Raw genomic sequence first — 22114 nt, forward strand, 5'->3', positions numbered from 1 at the left:
CACATCCCCCTTTTGGTCAAGAAGATGTTCTCCGTCCCATGATGCCGGGTCTACATTCCTCTCTGGGAGTCATATTCCACGTTGCCAGGGAGATTCACTCCCCTGGGTGTCTGATCCCACGTGGGGGGGAGGGCAGTGATTTCACCTTTCAAGTTGGCTTAGCTAGAGAGAGAGGGCCACATCTGAGCAACAAAGAGGCATTCGGGAGGAGGCTCCTAGGCACAATCATAGGGAGGCCTAGCCTCTCCTTTGCAGCAACCGTCTTCCCAAGGGTAAAACTTATGGTAGAGGGCTCAACCCATCAAACCACCAGTCCCCTATGTCTGTGGTCATGTTAGCAACCATGGAGGTGGGGTAGGCGAATACCCCTGCATTCTCCATAGGCTCCTCAAGGGGGCACAACATCTTTTTTTTTCCTTGTTTTTCTTTTTTTTTTTTTTAACTTTCCCTTGTTTTCTTAAATCAACTGTATGAAAAAAAAGTTAAAAAGAAAACAAACATACAATAAAAGAACATTTCAAAGAGACCATAACAAGGGAGTAAGAAAAAGACAACTAACCTAAGATAACTGCTTAACTTCCAACATGTTCCTACTTTACCCCAAGAAAGTTACATAATATAGCAACATTTCTGTGAACTTGTTCCTACTATATCCATCAGAAATTAACAGACCATTGTCATTCCTGGGCATCCCCAGAACGTTAAATAGCTTATCTGTTTTGGATTATTGTTCCCCCTTCCTTAATTGCTCTCTATTGCTAGGTCCCCTGCATTCTACATTATAAACCATTTGTTTTACATTTTTCAAAGTTCACATTAGTGGTAGCATATAATATTTCTCTTTTTGTGCCTGGCTTATTTCGCTCAGCATTATGTCTTCAAGGTTCATCCATGTTGTCATATGTTTCACGAGGTCGTTCCTTCTTACTGCCGCGTAGTATTCCATCGTGTGTATATACCACATTTTATTTATCCACTCATCTGTTGGAAGACATTTGGGTTGTTTCCATCTCTTGGCAATTGTGAATAATGCTGCTATGAACATTGGCGTGCAGATGTCTGTTCGTGTCACTGCTTTCCGATCTTCCGGGTATATACCGAGAAGTGCAATCGCTGGATCGAATGGTAACTCTATATCTAGTTTTCTAAGGAACTGCCAGACTGACTTCCAGAGTGGCTGAACCATTATACAGTCCCACCAACAATGAATAAGAGTTCCAATTTCTCCACATCCCCTCCAGCATTTGTAGTTTCCTGTTTGTTTAATGGCAGCCATTCTAACCGGTGTTAGATGGTATCTCATTGTGGTCTTAATTTGCATCTCTCTAATAGCTAGTGAAGCTGAACATTTTTTCATGTGTTTCTTGGCCATTTGTATTTCCTCTTCAGAGAACTGTCTTTTCATATCTTTTGCCCATTTTATAATTGGGCTGTCTGTACTATTGTCATTGAGTTGTAGGATTTCTTTATATATGCAAGATATCAGTCTTTTGTCAGATACATGGTTTCCAAAAATTTTTTCCCATTGAGTTGGCTGCCTCTTTAGCTTTTTGAGAAATTCCTTTGAGGTGCAGAAACTTCTAAGCTTGCGGAGTTCCAGTGGGTTTATTTGTATTCCTTTCTTCTTTTTACTTTTTTTTTTTTCTTTATTAAAGAATTAATTATGATGATAAAAAAAAAAAAAAAAAAAAAAAAAAAAAAAAAAAAGAATTAATTAAACCATTAAAGAATGGTTTACAGAATAATCATCCATTAAATACAGGATTCCCATATACCACCTTAATATTAACAACTTGCATTGGTGTGGAACACGTGTTACAATTGACAACAGCACATTTTCATAATTAACTGTAGTCCATTGTTTAACTTAGGGTTCACTGTTTGTAAAGTGTAGTTCCACGGATGTTTCTAAAATTTTTATTCTGTTACCATATACAATCTAACATTTCCCCTTTTAAATACATTCATACATATATATTTTTTTCAGTGATGTTAAGATATTCACTATAGTGTGCAAATATCACCACTGTCTCATCCTAGAATATTTTTATCAGCCCCCCCAAAAATCCCAAACCCTTTAGCAGTCGCTGCTATTCCCCTCCTTGTCAGCCACTAATATAATTTCTGTTGTGGTCATTTCATGTAAACGGACTCATATGATAAACAGTCATTTATGACAGGTTTCTTTCTTTTATATGTTTTTGATGTTCATCCATGTTGTAACATGTCTCAGTACTTCATTATCTTTTTTATTGAGGTGTAATTCATGTAACATAAAATTAACCATTTTAAAGTGTACATAGAATTCACTGGCATTTACTACCATTACCATGTTGTGCAACCAACACTTCTATCTAGTTCTGATCTCTCATCACCTCCAAGGGAGACCCTATACCCATTAGCTGTACTCCACATTCCCCTTCTATCAGTCTTTAGCACCACTAATATACTTCCTGTCTCTATGAATTTGCATATTCTGAATATTTCATATGTTCCAGTTTGCTAATGCTGACCATTATGCAAAATACCAGAAATGGATTGGCTTTTTTTTCTTCAGCAAGTTTCGTAAACTTTAATAAAAGAAAAAACACTTCCAAAAATAAATGCCACACAAATGAAATTTTTAAAAAAAAGTGTAAGATATTCAAGGAACAAAATCCTTTACTATCAAAATATACTAAGTATTTAAATCTACTGATGTTGAACATTCAAATTCAGGGCAAACATAGCTTATAATAATATAGTTATTAAAAAGTAGTGTTTTTCTTGATATGGCTGTTTCAAGACATCACTTGTAATAGTTACATTTTTAAGCCTACATTTTCTGAAACCTCCATTTCACCAATTTTACATTCATTTATTAAAATCAATGGCATATTTTCTAGCAACCGGTTAATTTGTGCTTTAACAATAGTGAACCATGGTAAAATATTCAAGTGATTTAAATCCTATAGTAATGACTATACCCATCCAGATTTTAGTACATTTATACAGCCATTCCAATAATTAGAAGAGTTACAACTATCCTTAAAAATTACATTCACTCATGTTTGATAAGCATGCTAAAGAATAAACATGTAATTTTCCCCAAGTTATTAGAACTTTCTTGCTTTCTTTAAAAGCTGTCATGACAACCTGCTTATTTAAATCATTTATAGCTGGCAATTTATAAAAACAGAGGGAAGCATTATTTTAGAGTTTGCTTTGTAACTTCTATAGTAAAAAATGAATGTTCTCTTTCAAGCTGCAATGACATTAAAATTCTATTTCAGAAATTCTATATCTAAAAATGTCAAGAAATACAATGTCAGTTATATATGGAGGGGCATTTTAATTAACTGAGCTATTCAGGTTTATAAAGACTTTTCTTCAGTGTTGCTGACTCTGTCTTACTCTCATTTCAGTACTTTAGTAAATAATCCATTTTAGATGTAATCCAAGAAAAACCTCAGTTTGTTCTAAATTCTCCCCTATAACAAGGGGTCAATTTAGATTATCTTAAAAACTCTTAATTTAGTTAAGAGATACCCAACTTAAAACAACAAAATTTACATAATTAATGGTGGACAATGCCAAATACAACAAAACTCATTTTTACAATTTGGAATTAATCTTCATGCAAAACTTTATATAGAGTTTTGATCCTTATAGATAAAATAACTTTAAATATTTTATCTTAAGTAATCAAAGACAAATAGTAGAAAAAGCATTTTATTTATAGGGAAAAGGCTACAGTAAGATCTGTAAAAGTTGTCAATATAATATTGCCTATACAGGAAAAAATTCAAATATGAATAGCAACAAATAAAAGTTATACATCTTCCTACTTAGCAGTGCAATTAATTCACATTGCAATAGTTAAGTCAAGTATAACAAAATCAAAACAAGTGTTTCTCCATAATCAGTACACTGAGAATTACAGTGTAAAGATCATTTCAGGTTTAAGAAATCTGCAATCAATCTACAGAATATCCTCCGACAAGGGAGACAGACAGTTAATTCATTTAATTGGTTTTTGTGTTTTTTCAATACTGTTCACAGGAAAAAAGTAATGAGTTGATGTACATGGTAAATAGAATATATTTAGTCTATACATTAAGAAAATACAAATTATAAAGTGAGCTAACAAAGAATGAAATCTGAATACAGATTTGTAAAACTGACATCTTAGCACACACAGTATTTCTCATGTAAAAACACCTAGTTTCAGCAAAAAAATAATTTGGTTACTTTTCAGCTGCATTGTAGATCTTGAAAGCTGAAGATGCAGATGTCCAGGTCTCTGAAAAACCATAATAAATGTCTTTTTTAATACATACAAAATTATAAATGCTCTCATCACAGTCTTAAGGGTATTTTTGGAAGTTTGTTTTGTCTTGCTTCAGAAACACATTTAAAATGGGTAAAAATCAAGGGATTTCATGGTACACTGAAACAGTAAACAGTGCTCAATTTACTGCTAATGTTGAAAAAAAAACCTAGACTTTACAGTACTCGTATATGAAAAAAAATTTTGAATTTACATTGCATATTTCTGAGTCCATTCTCTTGCGTGTCTGTTGTATTTTTCTTTGTCTGATTTATAGATTTGTGCAATATCTGGTACTAAAGGGTCATCTGAATTAGGATCACAAAGTAAAGAGCATATGGAGAATAAAACTTTTGATACAGTCGGAGCTGGTGCCCCAGGGCAACCTTAGGATATCAAGACAAATACTTCCATTACTGTTTATGTTTGGATTGTAAATTTTTGTTGTGAAAGCAATGTTTGGTGGTTTAAAAGGATAGTCTGTCAGAAAATGTACAGTGAGAAAGAAGACTCCACCTTGATATGCACTATCGGGAGGCCCCATAATAGTTGCTTGCCAGTGGAACAAGTCATCTCCCACAGGTCCAGCAGAACAGTGAGCAGGTGGATCACGCTGCAGATCACTCAGTTCCTGTCCCCTGCCGGCGAGTGGGGCCAGCGCTCCCTGGTCCCCCACTCATTCTCCCATCCTGTGCCTTCCCGATGCGTCTCTCCAGAAACTCCTGGATTGGCTTTTATAAAGGGGGTTTATTTGGTTACAAAGTTACGGTCTTAAGGCCATGAAGTGTCCAAGGTAAGACACTGACAATAGGGTACCTTCACTGGAGAAAGGCCATTGGCATCCAGAAAACCTCTGTTAGCTGGGAAGGCACATGGCTGGCAACTGCTTGCTCCCAAGTTATGTTTCAAAATGGTGTTCTCCAAAATGTTGCTCTTGGGGTGTTTTGTCCTCTCTTAGGTGTAGCTCCTCTTCAAAATATCACTCTCAGTTGCTCTCAGCTTCTTCTGTCTGTGAACTCTTTTTATAGGACTCCAGTGATTTAATAAAGACCCATGCTGAATGGGTGTGGTAACACCTCCATGGAAATTATCTAATCAAAGATCTTTCCCATTTGATTCACATCTCCATGGAACACTCAATCAAAGATTCCAACCTAATCAACACCAATATGTCTGTCCCCACAAAACTGCATCAAAGATAAAGGTGTTTTGGGGGACATAATACATCCAAACTGGTACATCATATAAATGCAATCATACAATATGTGACTTTTCAAGTTTGGTCTTTTTTACTTAGTATAATGTTTTTGAGGTTCTTCAATATTGTATGTATCAGTACTTCATTTCTTTTTATGGTTGAATAATATTCCACTGTTTGGACATAACTCAATTTGTTTATCCATTCATAATTGGATGAATATTTGGGTTGTTTCCATGTTTTGGCTATTGTGAACAATGCTGTTATGAACATTATCTGCAATTGTCTGTTTGAACACATGCTTTCAATTCCGTTGGGCATATACTTAGGAGTAGAGTTGCTGAGTCATCTGGTTAACTCTAAGTTTAACTCTTTGAGGACCTGCTAGACCATTTTCCACAGCAGTTGCACCACTTTCCACTTTCGTTAGCAATGTTTGATGTTTCCGATTTCTCCATATCTTTGCCAACATCTATTATTTTCTTTCTTTTTTCATTATAGCCATCTTAGTAGGTGTGAAAGCAGATCTAATTTTGGTTTTGATTTGCATTTCCCTTTGGATCAATGATATGGAGCATCTTTTCATGTGCATATTACCTATTCGTATATCTTCTTTAGAGAAATCCCATTTAATCCTTTGTTCATTTTAAAACTGTGTTGTCTTTTTTTTTTTTTTTTTGGCTGAGTTGTATGAGTTCTTTATAGGTTCTGGATATTAGACCCTTATCAGATCTATGATCTGCAAATATTGCTCCAATTCTCTGAGTTATCTTTTCAGTTTCTTTGTAGTGTCCTTTGAAACACAACAGTTTTTAATTTTGATGAATTCTAGTTTAACATATTTTCTTTGGTTGCTTGTGATTTAGGTGCCCTATCAACAAACCATTTCCTAATCCAAAGTTTTGAAAATTTTTACCTATGTTTTCTCCTAAGAGTTTTATAGGTTCAACTCTTACATTTAGATCTTTTATCCATTTTGAGTTTATTTTTGTATATGGTGTGATTTAGGAATCCAAATTCATTATTTTGTACATGGATATATAGTTTTCACAGCATCATTTATTGAAAAGACTGTTCTCACCCCCTTTAATTTTCTAGGCATCTGTTGCTGTTTGCTAAAGTTGCCAAAATGCAAAATACCAGAAATAGATTGGTTTTTACAATGGAGTTTATTAATTCACAAATTTACATTTATAAGGCCATGAAAAAGTCCAAATTAAGGCATCAAGAGGTAGAAACTTTCTCTGAAGAAAGGCTGATGGCATCTGGGGTTTCTCTGTCACATGGGAAGGCACATGGCTGGCTCTGCTGAACATTCTCTCCCAGGTTTAGCTTCTGGTTTCTGTGGCTTTCTCCAAAATGTCACTGGTCTTCTTTCTGTCTCAGCTTCTCTCAGGGGCAAACTCTGGATTACATCTCTTAGCTTCTCTCCAAAAGTCTCTCTCAGCTTCTTGAAGTGTCTGTATCTGTGTTGGCTCTGAGCTCTCTCTCTTTCCTTGATTTCTTTTAAAGACTCTAATAAAGTAATTAAGACCCACCTTGAATGGATGGGTTCACATCTCCATGGAAATAATCTGATCAAAAGGTCATGACCACACTTGGGTGGGTCATATCTCCATGGAAACAACCTAATCAAAAGATCCCACCCATAATAAGTCTGCCCCCACAAGAGTGGATTAGAAGAACAGTCTTTATGGGGTACATAACAGATTCAAACCAGTATAGCATCCTTGTCAAAAATCATTTTAAAAATGGGGTATGGGTTTATCTCTGAACTCTCAGTTCTATTCCATTGATCTATATGTCCACCCTTATGTCAAAGCCATACTTTTTATTTGACAACTTTTTTATTATATCTTGGTAGTTAGTTTTGAAACTGGGGAATTTGAGTCCTTCAACTTTGTTCTTTCACAAAATTATTTTTGTTATTCTGGACCCCTTGTATTTCCACCAAATGAGATGGGGAAGGATTCCCTTCTTTTCTAATTTTTGGAAGAGTTTGTGAATGAGTGGTATTTCTTCTTTCAAATTTGGTAGAATTCACTAGTAAAGCCATCTAATCTTGTGCCTTTCTTTGTGGAAAGTTCTTTGATTAAATCCAATATCTTTATTTGTTGTGTGTCAATTCAGGATTCTATTTCTTCTCAATCCAATTTTGGTACTTTGTGTTGTTACAAGAGTTTGCTGATTCTTCTGACTGCTCACACCAGCTGTTGAGAACCTCTAGCAATTTTTTCATTTTAGTTAATTTGTTTTTCAACTCCAAAATTTTTACTTAGTTTGATGTTTATAATTTCTATTTCTTAATTTTTAGTCTCTATTTTCAGAGATATTATTGTCATACTTTGGATTTTTAGACTTAGTTTCCTTTAGTTCCTTGAATATATTTAAAAATAGCTGATTTAAATTCTTTGTATAGTAAGTCTAAAACTTTGGCTTCCTTAATGACAGTTTATATTAATTGTTTTTGTTCTCTGTATGTGCATCATTTTGTTGTTTCTTTGAATGTTTTCTGTTTTTCTTGAAAACTGGGCATTTTAAATAGCATAATGTTGGAACTTTAGAAATCAGATACTCCCTCTCCCTTTGGTCTGTTGTTGTTGTTGATGCAGTTGTTGTTTGTTTGTGTAGTGACTTTTCTAACTAATTCTGTAATTTTTTTATGTTTTGTCATGTGTGTCTACTGAAGGTTCTATTTAGTGGTCAGCTAATGATTGGACAGATTTTCTTAAAGTACTGGAAATAACATATCTTTCAGTCTTTACCAAAGGTCCCTATGTATATCTTGGGACACACCTTCAACACTCAGCCAGGCAGTTTAAGTCTCCTCCTTAGCCTTTACTTTATGTTTGTGAAGGTCCTCAAGGTCAGTCACAGATGAGAGCTTAATGCCTTCTTAGGTATTTCCTAAGCATGCACACAGCCCGCAGGAGTTTTCAAAGCCACTAAGGACATTTTATTCCCCATTATTTTCCTTTTAAGCTTCTTGGTGAGTCTATGTTTTGCCTATATTGTTACCCATTCTCCCAGGCAGCTTTGAAGTTAAAACAACTGTCTGAAATTGTTTTCACCAAACATCCCCCCACCCCCAACACCTCCCCACCCCACCCCCCCTCACTCCCAAGGTGGAGGCTTTTAACAACAGATGAACTCCAATACAGACTTGTTAAAGGCATCTTTCAGGGAATCATCAGACAGGTGAGATAAGACGTTTCTTTGGGAATGAGGCTTTGGAAGTGATCCATCTCTGTTCTGATTCTCCCATCCTCCAGTGGCTGCCAAACTGCCCTGGGAATGCAGGCTGTTACTTTTCAAGGCTTCCATATAGGTGGAGAGTGTGTGATAGGACTAAGGTATGTTAAAATGCCACAGAGCTCACTGTTCTTAAAGAGATTTAGCTATTTATCATGAATAACTTTTCCAGAGGTCCTTACTCAGCCATCTTCACTCATATTATCTCTTTACCCATGTTTTTAAAAATCAAAATGAAATGGAAATTTCAGGATACTATGAGATGGATACACTGACACAAGATTTTATAGAACTTTTATTCATCACTAAAATGATGAAAAGTAATACTCAAATAGTACCAACCTGGCTTCCAGCCCTCTGCCTTAATGTAGAATTCATCCATTCTCCAGAAGGATCTAGGATCCGTGCTATTCTTATAGTGACAACTAGTAGGCAAAATTAAAACAAAACCAAATAAAAGCAAGCAAGCACATAGGCATATTTTGGATATTTGCTGTCAAAGTTCTACAGGAATAGTCTCCCATCATTACAAATCAGGTTGTCCTGATCCTTTTTATTGCTTAATTACATCCCTTAGGGAAGAAATTATAAGCCTGGAGTAACCTTTCAGCATAGCTCTTATCTCATTTTGGTCTCTGTGTGAATATTTTTCTCTATTCATAATAGAAACATAGATTTAAAGATAGCATAATATCTAAACAGGGAGAAACTTTAAAATAATTCCAAAACATTTCATGGAGGAATGTGCTGGAGCTAGCTCAAACTAGTTTATAAAAGTTAAATTGTTAGCAACTTGTTCCTGCTCCATATTTCCATATCATACCATAAAAAGTTTCCTATATTAGAGAAATATTTAAAATGTATGGAAGAAAATAAAAGAGAATATATTCATGAACGCTGGATGGGAACTAATTTCTTAATTAGGCTTCAATAAGCACAAACTATGAAGTTAACAGTTGATTAATGTGATTATATCCACATAGGAAACTTCTGTACTATACAAAAATCATAAACTATGTGAAAGGTTAAGAAATACCCAGAAAGTCAGTATTGAATAATAGGCAATAGATTAGTATCCACATTTTATAAAGAAGTCCCATACAGTAAAAAGAAAAAAATGACAACTCAATAGAAAATTGATCAGATAAAATGAACTGGCAAAGTAAAGAAAAGGACACTCAAATAGTTAATGAATATTTTAAAATATATTTGTGGTGAATTCTGCAGTTTGGCTCTTACAACTTCCATTTTATATGCTTTCTAGTTGGGAAGGTTTAGAAACTGAACACTATACATCTCTCTGAATGACATTCAACTTCCTCAGTTAGATGAACTCTAAGAAGATTTAGAAGAAAAGAAGTAAGCCAGAGACCATGATTTCCAGCCTCTAACTATCATCTACCTACCTATCTATCTATCTATCTATCTATCTATCTATCTATCTATCTATCTATCATCTCTAATATCTATCTATCTATATATCATCTATCTGTCTCTAATCGTCTATCTATTTATTGTTATTCAGTTTGCAAACAAGATCAAAGAGATTGCATTTTTTTTATTTTTGTAATTTGCTTTTCTTCAGCATCTTTCTAGTGTCACTAGTATCTAGATATGACAGCCAGCTGTAGTAGTATCCATGGTGACTCATTTATTCTAACTTGTGATCTCTGGAATGTAGTTGTGAAATTTTATCCCACAGCTTCTGGAAATTGAGAGTCATCTGTGATGACGTTAGAGTCAGCAGTGGCACTTATTCATTCTGGAAACTTTTAGTAATGACCTCAGATATGGTAGCTTCCCTGGAGCTCCCCTGCTTGGGCAGTCAGTTCTACATTTTTTTGGAACCTATTATTTAAGCCCTTTCAATTATTTGTTTTAAATTAGTATCAAATTATTCCAAGATTTTCTTAATCAATTGACAGTCATACTAGCAATATTGAGAAAGTGCACCTTTGCTTTTATCTAAAACTTAATATTCATCCAATAATTTTTAAGCACTTGCTGGAAATAACAAAACAAATAGTTTTTTCTCTCATGAACTTTAAAGTATGTATCATTTTGGATTGACTTTTTAAACCCCAAGTTCTCAATACCACATGTAGCTAGTGGCTACCATATTGGAAAATGCAGACCTTTTAAGTAGTTTCTAAAGAGAATTTTTATTTTAGAGTTTTTGAAAATATTTTAAAAATGAGAGAAGAGTATGATGAACCAGCATGTATCCACCATCCAGCTTCAACAATTATTAATAAGCATCTTGATTAATCTGTATCTCCAACCATTTCTCTTCATTGCCCTGGGTTGGTAAATTAGTAATTTTTTAATAAACTTTTTTAAGAACAGTTTTAGATTTCTAGAAAAGTTGGAAAGAGTTCCTATATATGTCACATGTGGTTTTCACTGTTATTAATATTTACATTAGCATGGTACATTTATTACAATTAAAGAAACAAAACTAATACATTATGATTAACTAAGGTCCATGCTTTATTTATATTTCCTTAGTTTTTACTAATGTCCTTTTTCTCTTCCAGGATCCCATAGCAGATACACTATTGCATTTAGTTATTGTGGTTCCTTAGGCTATTCTTATGGAAGTTTAAATTAGTTTTTAAATGCTTTCAATCTATTTCTATTTTACTTCAATTCTGAAAAATGGCTTTTTTATGTGTATAGTATGCATTTTTATTTTTAAAAACCTGTTAATTTTCTTTTTTATGTTGTTAGAATGGATGTGATTGGTGTCAGTATATGCTCAATCTGACTTCGCCATGGAACTCTCACTTGCTGAAATGCATGACAGTTTCATGTAAGCGACTGAAAGACCACAAACCAAGAGTCAAAAGGCAAAGAAACATTTTTAGGAAGGTGGAAGATTATTTTACCCACCTGTATATGCAACAATTGATCCAGCAAGCTAGTCAACCTGTAATAATATGGTCCATTTCCCCTTGAAATATACTGGACCTGATATTTTTATCTGATTTAGTACAATTGGTATCTGCATTAGCATCACAAAATTACAATGATTCTTCAGCTGTTTTTGCCATGGGGAAAGCTTGCTCTGCATTGCACATTTGCTACACTGTTATATATGAGACTCTCTAAGCATGAAAGGCCTCTGTAAGATACTGAAATCTATTGAAGTTCCTTTTTTTTTTTTTTTTTTTTTTTTGAGGCTACATTAACAGAATGTTAAACATAGAAAGCAGAACATGGGGAATGATAGAAAAGGTGATATCAAGATTACAATTAGGGAGGAAATTCTTCCTAATTCATTTTATGAAGCCAATATTACACTAATACCAAAGTCAGATAAAGCCACCAAAAGAAAAACTACAGAGCAATTTCTCTTACGAACATAGAATCCAACAACATATTAAAATAATTATGCAACATGACCAAGTAGAATTTATCCCAGGAATGCAAGGGTGGTTCAACACAAGAAAATCAATCAATGCAATACACCACATTAACAGGATAAAGGAAAAAATATCATATGATTATCTCAGTTGATACAGAAAAGGTTTTTGATAATATCCAACATCCCTCCCATGATAAAAACATTCAGAAATATAGGAATATAAGGTAACTTCCTGTACATAAAGAACACGTGAAAAACCCACAGCAACCTTATACTCAGCAGTTAAGGACTGAAAGCCCCCTAAGATCAGGATCAAGACAAGGAGGCCTGCTTTCACAACTGCTATTCAACATTGTACTGGAAGAGTCCTTGCCAGAGAAATTAGGCGAGAAAAAGAAAAAGGGATCTGCTCACAAAGGAGAAAGTAAAATCTATCTCTTTTTTCAGATGACATGATCCCTTATATAGAAGATTCCAAAAATGCCACAAGAAAACTACTAGAATTGAATTGAAAAATGAATTCAGCAAGTAGCATGCTACAAAATGGACAAATAAAAATCGGTTGTGTTTCTATATGGAAAGCATAAAAAAATCCTATTCACAATAGCTCTGCAAAGATTAAAATACCTGGAAATAAATTTAACTAAGGAAGTTAAAGTCTTGTACCCTGAAATCTACAAAACATTGTTGAAAGAAATAAAAGAAGATCTAAATAAATGGCAGAGCATCCTGTGTTCATAAATAGGAAGACTTAATATTATTAAGATGTCAGCATTACCCAAAGCTGTCTACAGATTCAAAATCCCAGCAGCTTTCTTTCCCTTCCTTCCTCCCATCCTTCCTTTCTTCCTTCCCTTCCTTCCTCCCTCCCTCTCTTTCCTTCCTCCTTCCCTCCCTCCCTTCCTTCCTTCCTTCCAGAAATGGAAAAGCCAATCCTGAAATTCATTCAGTATTGCAATGGGGCCCCAAATAGCTGAATCAATTCTGCAAAGAAGAACAAAGTTGGAGGTCTCACACTTCCCAATTTCAAAGCTTGATACAAATCCACAGTAATCAAAACAGTGTCATACTAGCATAAAGATAGACACATAGACCAAAGGAATAGAATTGAGAGTCCAGAAATAAACCCACATATACATGGCCTACTGATTTTTGACAAGGTTCAAATTAGGGAATATTAATTAGGAAATGAATAGTCTCCTCAACAAAGTCTGTTGGGAAAACTGGATATCCACATGCAAAAGAAGGGAGTTAGATCTCTTCCTTGTACCATACACAAAAATTAACTCTAAATAGGTCAAGGACCTAAACATAAGAGCTGGAAACATAAAACTCTTAGAGGAAACCATAGTGCTTTCTTAGATATGACATCAAAAGCACGAACAACAAAAGAAAAAATAGACAAAATGGGCTTCATCAAAATTTAAAGCTTTTTTTACATTAAAGGACTCTATCAAGAAAGTGAAAGTACAATTTTACAGAATGGGGGTAAATAATTGTGTGTGTATGTGTGTGTGTGTGTGTATTCAGAGTATATAAAGAACTGCTACAACTCAACGACAACAAAACAACCCAATAAAAAATGTTGTTCAACTGACTTGAATATGCATTTCTCCAAACAAGTTATACAAATGGCCAATAAGCACATGAAAAGATGCTCAACATCATTGATCATTAGGAAAATGCAAATCAAAATGTGAAGTACCACTTCACAACTACTAGGAGCACTATAATTAAAAAACAAACAAAACAAAACAGGAAATTATAAATGTTGGTAGGATGGGAAGAAATAGGAACCCTTATCCATTGCTTGTGGCTCTGTAGAATGATGCAGCAACTGTGGAATCAGTTTGGTGGTTCCTCAGAAAATTGAAAAGAGAATTACCATTTAACCTGGCAATCCCACCATTTAGTAAATACCTAAGATAACTGAAAGCAGGGACTCAATGTTTTTTGTCTTTGTCCACCAATGTTTATAGCAGCATTATTCATAATAGCAAAAAGTGGAAGCAACCCAAGTGTCCGTCAATGGATGAATGGATAAACAAAATGTGGTGTATACATTAAAGGGAATATTGTTGGCATAAAAAGGAATGAAGTATTGATGCATGCTGCATCATGGATTAAACTTGAGGTCATCATGTTGAATGAAATAAGCCAGACCCAAAAAGACAAATATTGTTTGATGTTACTTATATTAAATATATAGAAGACTCAAACTTCATAGAGGCTGACAATGGTTATAGGTTACCAGGGGTATGGGGTGGGAATCATAGCTTAATGGGTGAGTAGTTTTTGTGTGAGGAGATGAGAAAGGAGAGTAATAGATGCTGGCGGGTCATAATACTGTGAATATAATTGATACTACTGAATTGTACACTTGAATATGGTTAAAACGGGATATTTTGTGTTCTTCATTGTTTACTGCAATAAAAAGTTTGTTTTTTTTTTTTTTTAAAGAACATTGATTCTTAGTTTTCAGCCATAAGCAGCAGATGTTTAACAGTACATTGCCAGCCACATAGTAAGCACTCAATAACTATGCAATGATCCAAGGGAAAAAATTTAACTTATCTTGCTCAGGAAACATTGGGTTTCTTGAAACCAAGGAGTATCTCAATGCAATCACAAGTAGAGTCATAGAAGCCACATTCAGTGAAATAGAAGAAAATGATATAATAGTCCAGAAGAGCCCTCATCGGATTAAGGATTTGGGTTTGGGGAAATAATGGCATCAGAATTTAGGGGATATTGAAAGTCTGGTATATTAATAGCTGTCTGACAATGATGTTATCCGGAACCCACCAACATTCCTAACCAGTCAACTGTCCTTTTCCCAAACATTCACCTAAACAACATCTGGGATCCAGAATTTAAAGGGTCACCATCACATGAGTTTTCCAAGTCAGAAGCTGGAGAATGTCTATTTTCATTCATTTATTCATTCAAAAGTATAGACAGACAATAAATACCCTGAAGGATCCCGGCACTTCCTGGATTCTTCCCTCTGCCCACAACCCTTAGTCACATCCTAGGTAGAGATGGTGGAGTTCACAGACCAGGGGAAGGTTAATGTAAATACGTTGGTCCTCGGAGTGTTGACTGGGGCCTGGAGTCCCTGAAGTCCCTCTAGGTTTGAGAACTCTCACCTGTCAGATCCTGCCATCCTTTGAGAAAACCAATAAGAGAGATAAAAGATTAGGTTATCTGGGCTCTGCGTCTGTCTTTCCTGACTGAAATTAAATTTCTTTCTCCCAATGCTTCACCTTCTCAGCTTCATACCTTCCCCTCCTATCTTTTTATCTATCCTTCCCAGTTGGGCTGGGATCCTGTATCTCTCTGTCTTAATTTTTGGGGCCATTCTCTTTGACCCCTCTACTGACTTTTTTACCCAGCACCAACATTGAATTCAGATGCCTGTGAGTATTACCTGACTGTGGCAATGGTGGTGGTGACTGAAAGGATTTGGGAAGGCAGGGCCGAACAATGGAAAAGGTCCTTGTGGTAGACAGAATAATGGCTATCCAGAGAGAAGATAATCCTTGGAACCTGTGAACAGATGAATTTAGAATAGGAAGATTATCCTGGATTATCTGGGTGGGCCCAATATAATCCCATGGAAACTTAAAAGTGAAAATGGGAGACCAAAGAGTTCAGTAAGGGAGGGAGATAGGACTATGGAGGATGTCAGAGTGATGCAATGAGAGAAGGACTCAACCAGCCGTTACTACCTTTAAAGATGGAGGTGGGCCCTTAACTAAGGAATATAAGCAGGCTCTGGAAGCAGGAAAAGGCAAGGAAGTGGTTTCCCCCCCAGAGCCTCCCCAAAGGAACACAGTCCTGCGAATATCCTGATTTTAGCCCAATGTGACCAGTATAGACTCTGACCCACAAAATTGTAAAATAAGATAGTAAGTTTGTATTGTTTAAGCCACTACATTTGTGATATTTGTTATGGCAGCTATAGAAACAAACTCAGTCTTTCAGCACTAAGAGTAAAACTCATGCAGATAAGACAGAATGGAAGAGAATTAACAAGTTAGGATGAGTTCAGTCTTAGGACAAGGAAAGCAGAAATCAAAAGTAGATTTGAATTAAGATAACTGTGTGTAGATATGGTTTTTAAGTTTGGATATGTGCATGTATGTGTGGGTAGTAGCTTTATTTATGACTTTATATGTATGTGCTTATCTGTCCAATTTTTTTTTTTTTTATCTTCATTTTATTGAGATATATTCACATACCACGCAGTCATACAAAACAAATCGTACTTTCGATTGTTCACAGTACCATTACATAGTTGTACATTCATCACCCAAATCAATCCCTGACACCTTCATTAGCACACACACAAGAATAACAAGAATAATAATTAGAGTGAAAAAGAGCAATTGAAGTAAAAAAGAACACTGGGTACCTTTGTCTGTTTGTTTCCTTCCCCTATTTTTCTACTCATCCATCCATAAACTAGACAAAGTGGAGTGTGGTCCTTATGGCTTTCACAATCCCCTTGTCACCCGTCATAAGCTACATTTCTATACAACTGTCTTCGAGATTCATGGGTTCTGGGTTGTAGTTTGATAGTTTCAGGTATCCACCACCAGCTACCCCAATTCTTTAGAACCTAAAAAGGGTTGTCTAAAGTGTGCATAAGAGTGCCCACCAGAGTGACCTCTCGGCTCCTTTTGGAATCTCTCTGCCACTGAAGCTTATTTCATTTCCTTTCACATCCCCCTTTTGGTCAAGAAGATGTTCTCCGTCCCACGATGCCGGGTCTACATTCCTCCCCGGGAGTCATATTCCACGTTGCCAGGGAGATTCACTCCCCTGGGTGTCTGACCCCACGTAGGGGGGAGGGCAGTGATTTCACCTTTCAAGTTGGCTTAGCTAGAGAGACAGGGCCACATCTGAGCAACAAAGAGGCACTCGGGAGGAGGCTCTTAGGCACAACCATAGGGAGGCCTAGCCTCTCCTTTGCAGCAACCGTCTTCCCAATGGTAAAACCTGTGGTAGAGGGCTGAACCCATCAAACCACCAGTCCCCTATGTCTGTGGTCATGTTAGCAACCATGGAGGTGGGGTAGGCGAATACTCCTGCATTCTCCACAGGCTCCTCAAGGGGGCACTACATCTTTTTTTTTTTCCTTGTTTTTTTTTTTTTTTTTTTTAAATTTCCCTTCTTTTTTTTTTTTTTTTTTTTTTTTTTTACCAGAATACATAATCAAGCTTTATTAGAAATATTTGAAATTCAGCTCTTTGATAAATCAGTTTTTTGTATTATTCTGCTTTTTATCTGTTGTGGGGAACAAACAAGCTATTTCTGGTCAGCCTAGAATGCTCATATAATTTGAAATGGTTTAGGCATTGCTATTTGCTAACTCCTGGGACCTCTGAAAAAGGAATCTTCACTTTCTCTCTTGTACTGGAAAAAAAACTACAGTTTCCTTTATTTGTCACAAGGTGGCAGTCCTGCATCTTAATTTAGATTAAAGGCAGCCCAAATTAATAGAGATTCAGATTTTCAGGATGATTTAAATTAGAGGATTGACTTTTGTTGCTAGAAAGCTAAACATTGGTAGTCTTCAACTTGAAAACAAGTTGTTTTTTTTTTTTTTTTTTTTTTTTTTTTTTTTTTTTGCTTTTTTTTTTTTTTTTTTTTTAAATCATCATTTTATTGAGATATATTCACATACCACGCAGTCATACAAAACAAATTGTACTTTCGATTGTTTACAGTACCATTACATAGTTGTACATTCATCACCTAAATCAATCCCTGACACCTTCATTAGCACACACACAAAAATAACAAGAATAATAATTAGAGTGAAAAGAGCAATTGAAGTAAAAAGAACACTGGGTACCTTTGTCTGTTTGTTTCCTTCCCCTACTTTTCTGCACATCCATCCATAAACTAGACAAAGTGGTGTTTGGTCCTTATGGCTTTCCCAATCCCATTGTCACCCCTCATAAGCTACATTTTTATACAACTGTCTTCGAGATTCATGGGTTCTGGGTTGTAGTTTGATAGTTTCAGGTATCCACCACCAGCTACCCCAATTCTTTAGAACCTAAAAAGGGTTGTCTAAAGTGTGCATAAGAGTGCCCACCAGAGTGACCTCTCGGCTCCCCCCGGAATCTCTCCGCCACCGAAGCTCACTTCATTTCCCTTCACATCCCCCCCCTGGCCAAGAAGATGTTCTCCGTCCCACGGTGCCAGGTCTACATTCCTCCCTGGGAGTCACACTCCACGTTGCCAGGGAGATTCACTTCCCTGGGTGTCTGATCCCACGCAGGGGGGAGGGCAGCGATCCCACCTTTCAAGTTGGCTTAGCCAGAGAGAGAGGGCCACATCTGAGCAACAAAGAGGCACTCAGGAGGAGACTCTTAGGCACAAATACAGGGAGGCCTAGCCTCTCCTTTGCAGCAACCGTCTTCCCAAGGGTAAAACTTATGGTAGAGGGCTCAACCCATCAAACCACCAGTCCCCTATGTCTGTGGTCATGTTAGCAACCATGGAGGTGGGGTAGGCGAATACCCCTGCATTCTCCACAGGCTCCTCAAGGGGGCACTACATCTTTTTTTTTTTTTTTTTTTTTCCCCTTGTTTGTCTTTTTTCTTTCTTTTTTTTTTTTTTTTTTAACTTTCCCTTCTTTTTTCAAATCACCTGTATGAAAAAAAAGTTAAAAAGAAAACAAACATACAATAAAAGAGCATTTCAAAGAGACCATAGCAAGGGAGTAAGAAAAAGACAACTAACCTAAGATAACTGCTTAACTTCCAACATGTTCCTGCTTTACCCCAAGAAAGTTACCTAATATAGCAACATTTCTGTGAACTTGCTCCTACTATATCCATCAGAAATTCACAGACCATAGTCATTCCTGGGCATCCCCAGAACGTTAAATAGCTTATCTGTTCTTCTTGGATTATTGTTCCCCCTTCCTTAATTGCTCTCTATTGCTAGTTCCCCTACATTCTACATTATAAGCCATTTGTTTTACATTTTTCAAAGTTCACATTAGTGGTAGCATATAATATTTCTCTTTTTCTGCCTGGCTTATTTCGCTTAGCATTATGTCTTCAAGGTTCATCCATGTTGTCATATGTTTCACGAGATCGTTCCTTCTTACTGCTGCGTAGTATTCCATCGTGTGTATATACCACATTTTATTTATCCACTCATCTGTTGAAGGACATTTGGGTTGTTTCCATCTTTTGGCAATTGTGAATAATGCTGCTATGAACATTGGCGTGCAGATATCTGTTCGTGTCACTGCTTTCCGATCTTCCGGGTATATACCGAGAAGTGCAATCGCTGGATCAAATGGTAACTCTATATCTAGTTTTCTAAGGAACTGCCAGACTGACTTCCAGAGTGGCTGAACCATTATACAGTCCCACCAACAGTGAATAAGAGTTCCAATCTCTCCACATCCCCTCCAGCATTTGTAGTTTCCTGTTTGTTTAATGGCAGCCATTCTAACCGGTGTTAGATGGTATCTCATTGTGGTCTTAATTTGCATCTCTCTAATAGCTAGTGAAGCTGAACATTTTTTCATGTGTTTCTTGGCCATTTGTATTTCCTCTTCAGAGAACTGTCTTTTCATATCTTTTGCCCATTTTATAATTGGGCTGTCTGTACTATTGTCATTGAGTTGTAGGATTTCTTTATATATGCAAGATATCAGTCTTTTGTCAGATACATGGTTTCCAAAAATTTTTTCCCATTGAGTTGGCTGCCTCTTTACCTTTTTGAGAAATTCCTTTGAGGTGCAGAAACTTCTAAGCTTGAGGAGTTCCCATTTATCTATTTTCTCTTTTGTTGCTTGTGCTTTGGGTGTAAAGTCTAGGAAGTGGCCACCTAATACAAGGTCTTGAAGATGTTTTCCTACATTATCTTCTAGGAGTTTTATGGTACTTTCTTTTATATTGAGATCTTTGGTCCATTTTGAGTTAATTTTTGTGTAGGGGGTGAGGTAGGGGTACTCTTTCATTCTTTTGGATATGGATATCCAACTCTCCCAGCCCCATTTGTTGAAAAGACCATTATGACTCAGTTCAGTGTCTTTGGGGGCCTTATCAAAGATCAGTCGGCCATAGATCTGAGGGTCTATCTCCGAATTCTCAATTCGATTCCATTGATCTATATGTCTATCTTTGTGCCAGTACCATGCTGTTTTGGCAACTGTGGCTTTATAATAAGCTTCAAAGTCAGAGAGTGTAAGTCCTCCCACTTCGTTTTTCTTTTTTAGAGTGTCTTTAGCAATTCGAGGCATCTTTCCTTTCCAAATAAATTTAATAACTAGCTTTTCCAAGTCTGCAAAGTAGGTTGTTGGAATTTTGATTGGGATTGCATTGAATCTGTAGATGAGTTTGGGTAGAATTGACATCTTAATGACATTTAGTCTTCCTATCCATGAACATGGAATATTTTTCCATCTTTTAAGGTCCCCTTCTATTTCTTTTAGTAGAGTTATGTAGTTTTCTTTGTATAGGTCTTTTACATCTTTGGTTAAGTTTATTCCTAGGTACTTGATTTTTTTAGTTGCTATTGAAAATGGTATCTTTTTCCTGAGTGTCTCTTCAGTTTGTTCATTTCTAGCATATAGAAACATTACGGACTTATGTGCATTAACCTTGTATCCCGCTACTTTGCTAAATTTGTTTATTAGCTCTAGTAGCTGTATCGTCGATTTCTCAGGGTTTTCTAGATATAAGATCATATCATCTGCAAACAATGACAGTTTTACTTCTTCTTTTCCAATTTGGATGCCTTTTATTTCTTTGTCTTGCCGGATTGCCCTGGCTAGCACTTCCAGCACAATGTTGAATAACAGTGGTGACAGCGGGCATCCTTGTCTTGTTCCTGATCTTAGAGGGAAGGCTTTCAGTCTCTCACCATTGAGTACTATGCTGGCTGTGGGTTTTTCATATATGCTCTTTATCATGTTGAGGAAGTTTCCCTCAATTCCTACCTTTTGAAGTGTTTTTATCAAAAACGGATGTTGGATTTTGCCAAATGCTTTTTCAGCATCTATTGAGATGATCAGTTGATTTTTCCCTTTTGACTTGTTAATGTGTTGTAATACATTGATTGATTTTCTTATGTTGAACCATCCTTGCATGCCTGGAATAGACCCCACTTGGTCATTGTGTATGATTTTTTTAATGTGTCTTTGGATTCGATTTGCAAGTATTTTGTTGAGGATTTTTGCATCTATATTCATTAGGGAGATTGGCCGGTAGTTTTCCTTTTTTGTAACGTCTTTGCCTGGTTTTGGTATTAGATTGATGTTAGCTTCATAAAATGAGTTAGGTAGTGTTCCATTTTCTTCAATGTTTTGAAAGAGTTTGAGTAAGATTGGTGTCAGTTCTTTCTGGAAAGTTTGGTAGAATTCCCCTGTGAAGCCATCTGGCCCTGGGCATTTATTTGTGGGAAGATTTTTGATGACTGATTGGATCTCTTTGCTTGTGATGGGTTGGTTGAGGTCTTCTATTTCTTCTCTGGTCAGTCTAGGTTGTTCATATGTTTCCAGGAAATTTTCCATTTCCTCTACATTATCCAGTTTGTTGCCATACAGTTGTTCATAGTATCCTCTTATAATTTTTTTAATTTCTTCAGGATCTGCAGTTATGTCACCTTTTTCATTCATTATTTTGTTTATATGGGTCTTCTCTCTTTTTGATTTTGTCAGTCTAGCTAGGGGCTTGTCAATCTTGTTGATCTTCTCAAAGAACCAACTTTTGGTGATATTTATCCTCTCTATTGTTTTTTTATTCTCTATGTCATTTATTTCTGCTTTAATCCTTGTTATTTCTTTTCTTGTACTTGGTTTAGGATTGGTTTGCTGTTCATTTTCTAGCTTCTTCAGTTGATCCATTAGTTCTTTGATTTTGGCTCTTTCTTCCTTTTTAATATATGCGTTTAGTGCTATAAATTTCCCTCTTAGCACTGCTTTTGCTGCATCCCATAGGTTTTGGTATGT

The 22114-nt window shown here is 36.0% G+C and overlaps 1 pseudogene; it reads right to left on the reverse strand.

Moving 5' to 3' along the window:
• Positions 1-4519: 4519 nt before the first annotated feature.
• LOC119537042 lies at positions 4520-15292 on the reverse strand (annotated as a pseudogene).
• Positions 15293-22114: the final 6822 nt, after the last annotated feature.

Source organism: Choloepus didactylus, chromosome 6 (assembly GCF_015220235.1).
Source record: "Choloepus didactylus isolate mChoDid1 chromosome 6, mChoDid1.pri, whole genome shotgun sequence".
NCBI lineage: Eukaryota > Metazoa > Chordata > Mammalia > Pilosa > Megalonychidae > Choloepus > Choloepus didactylus.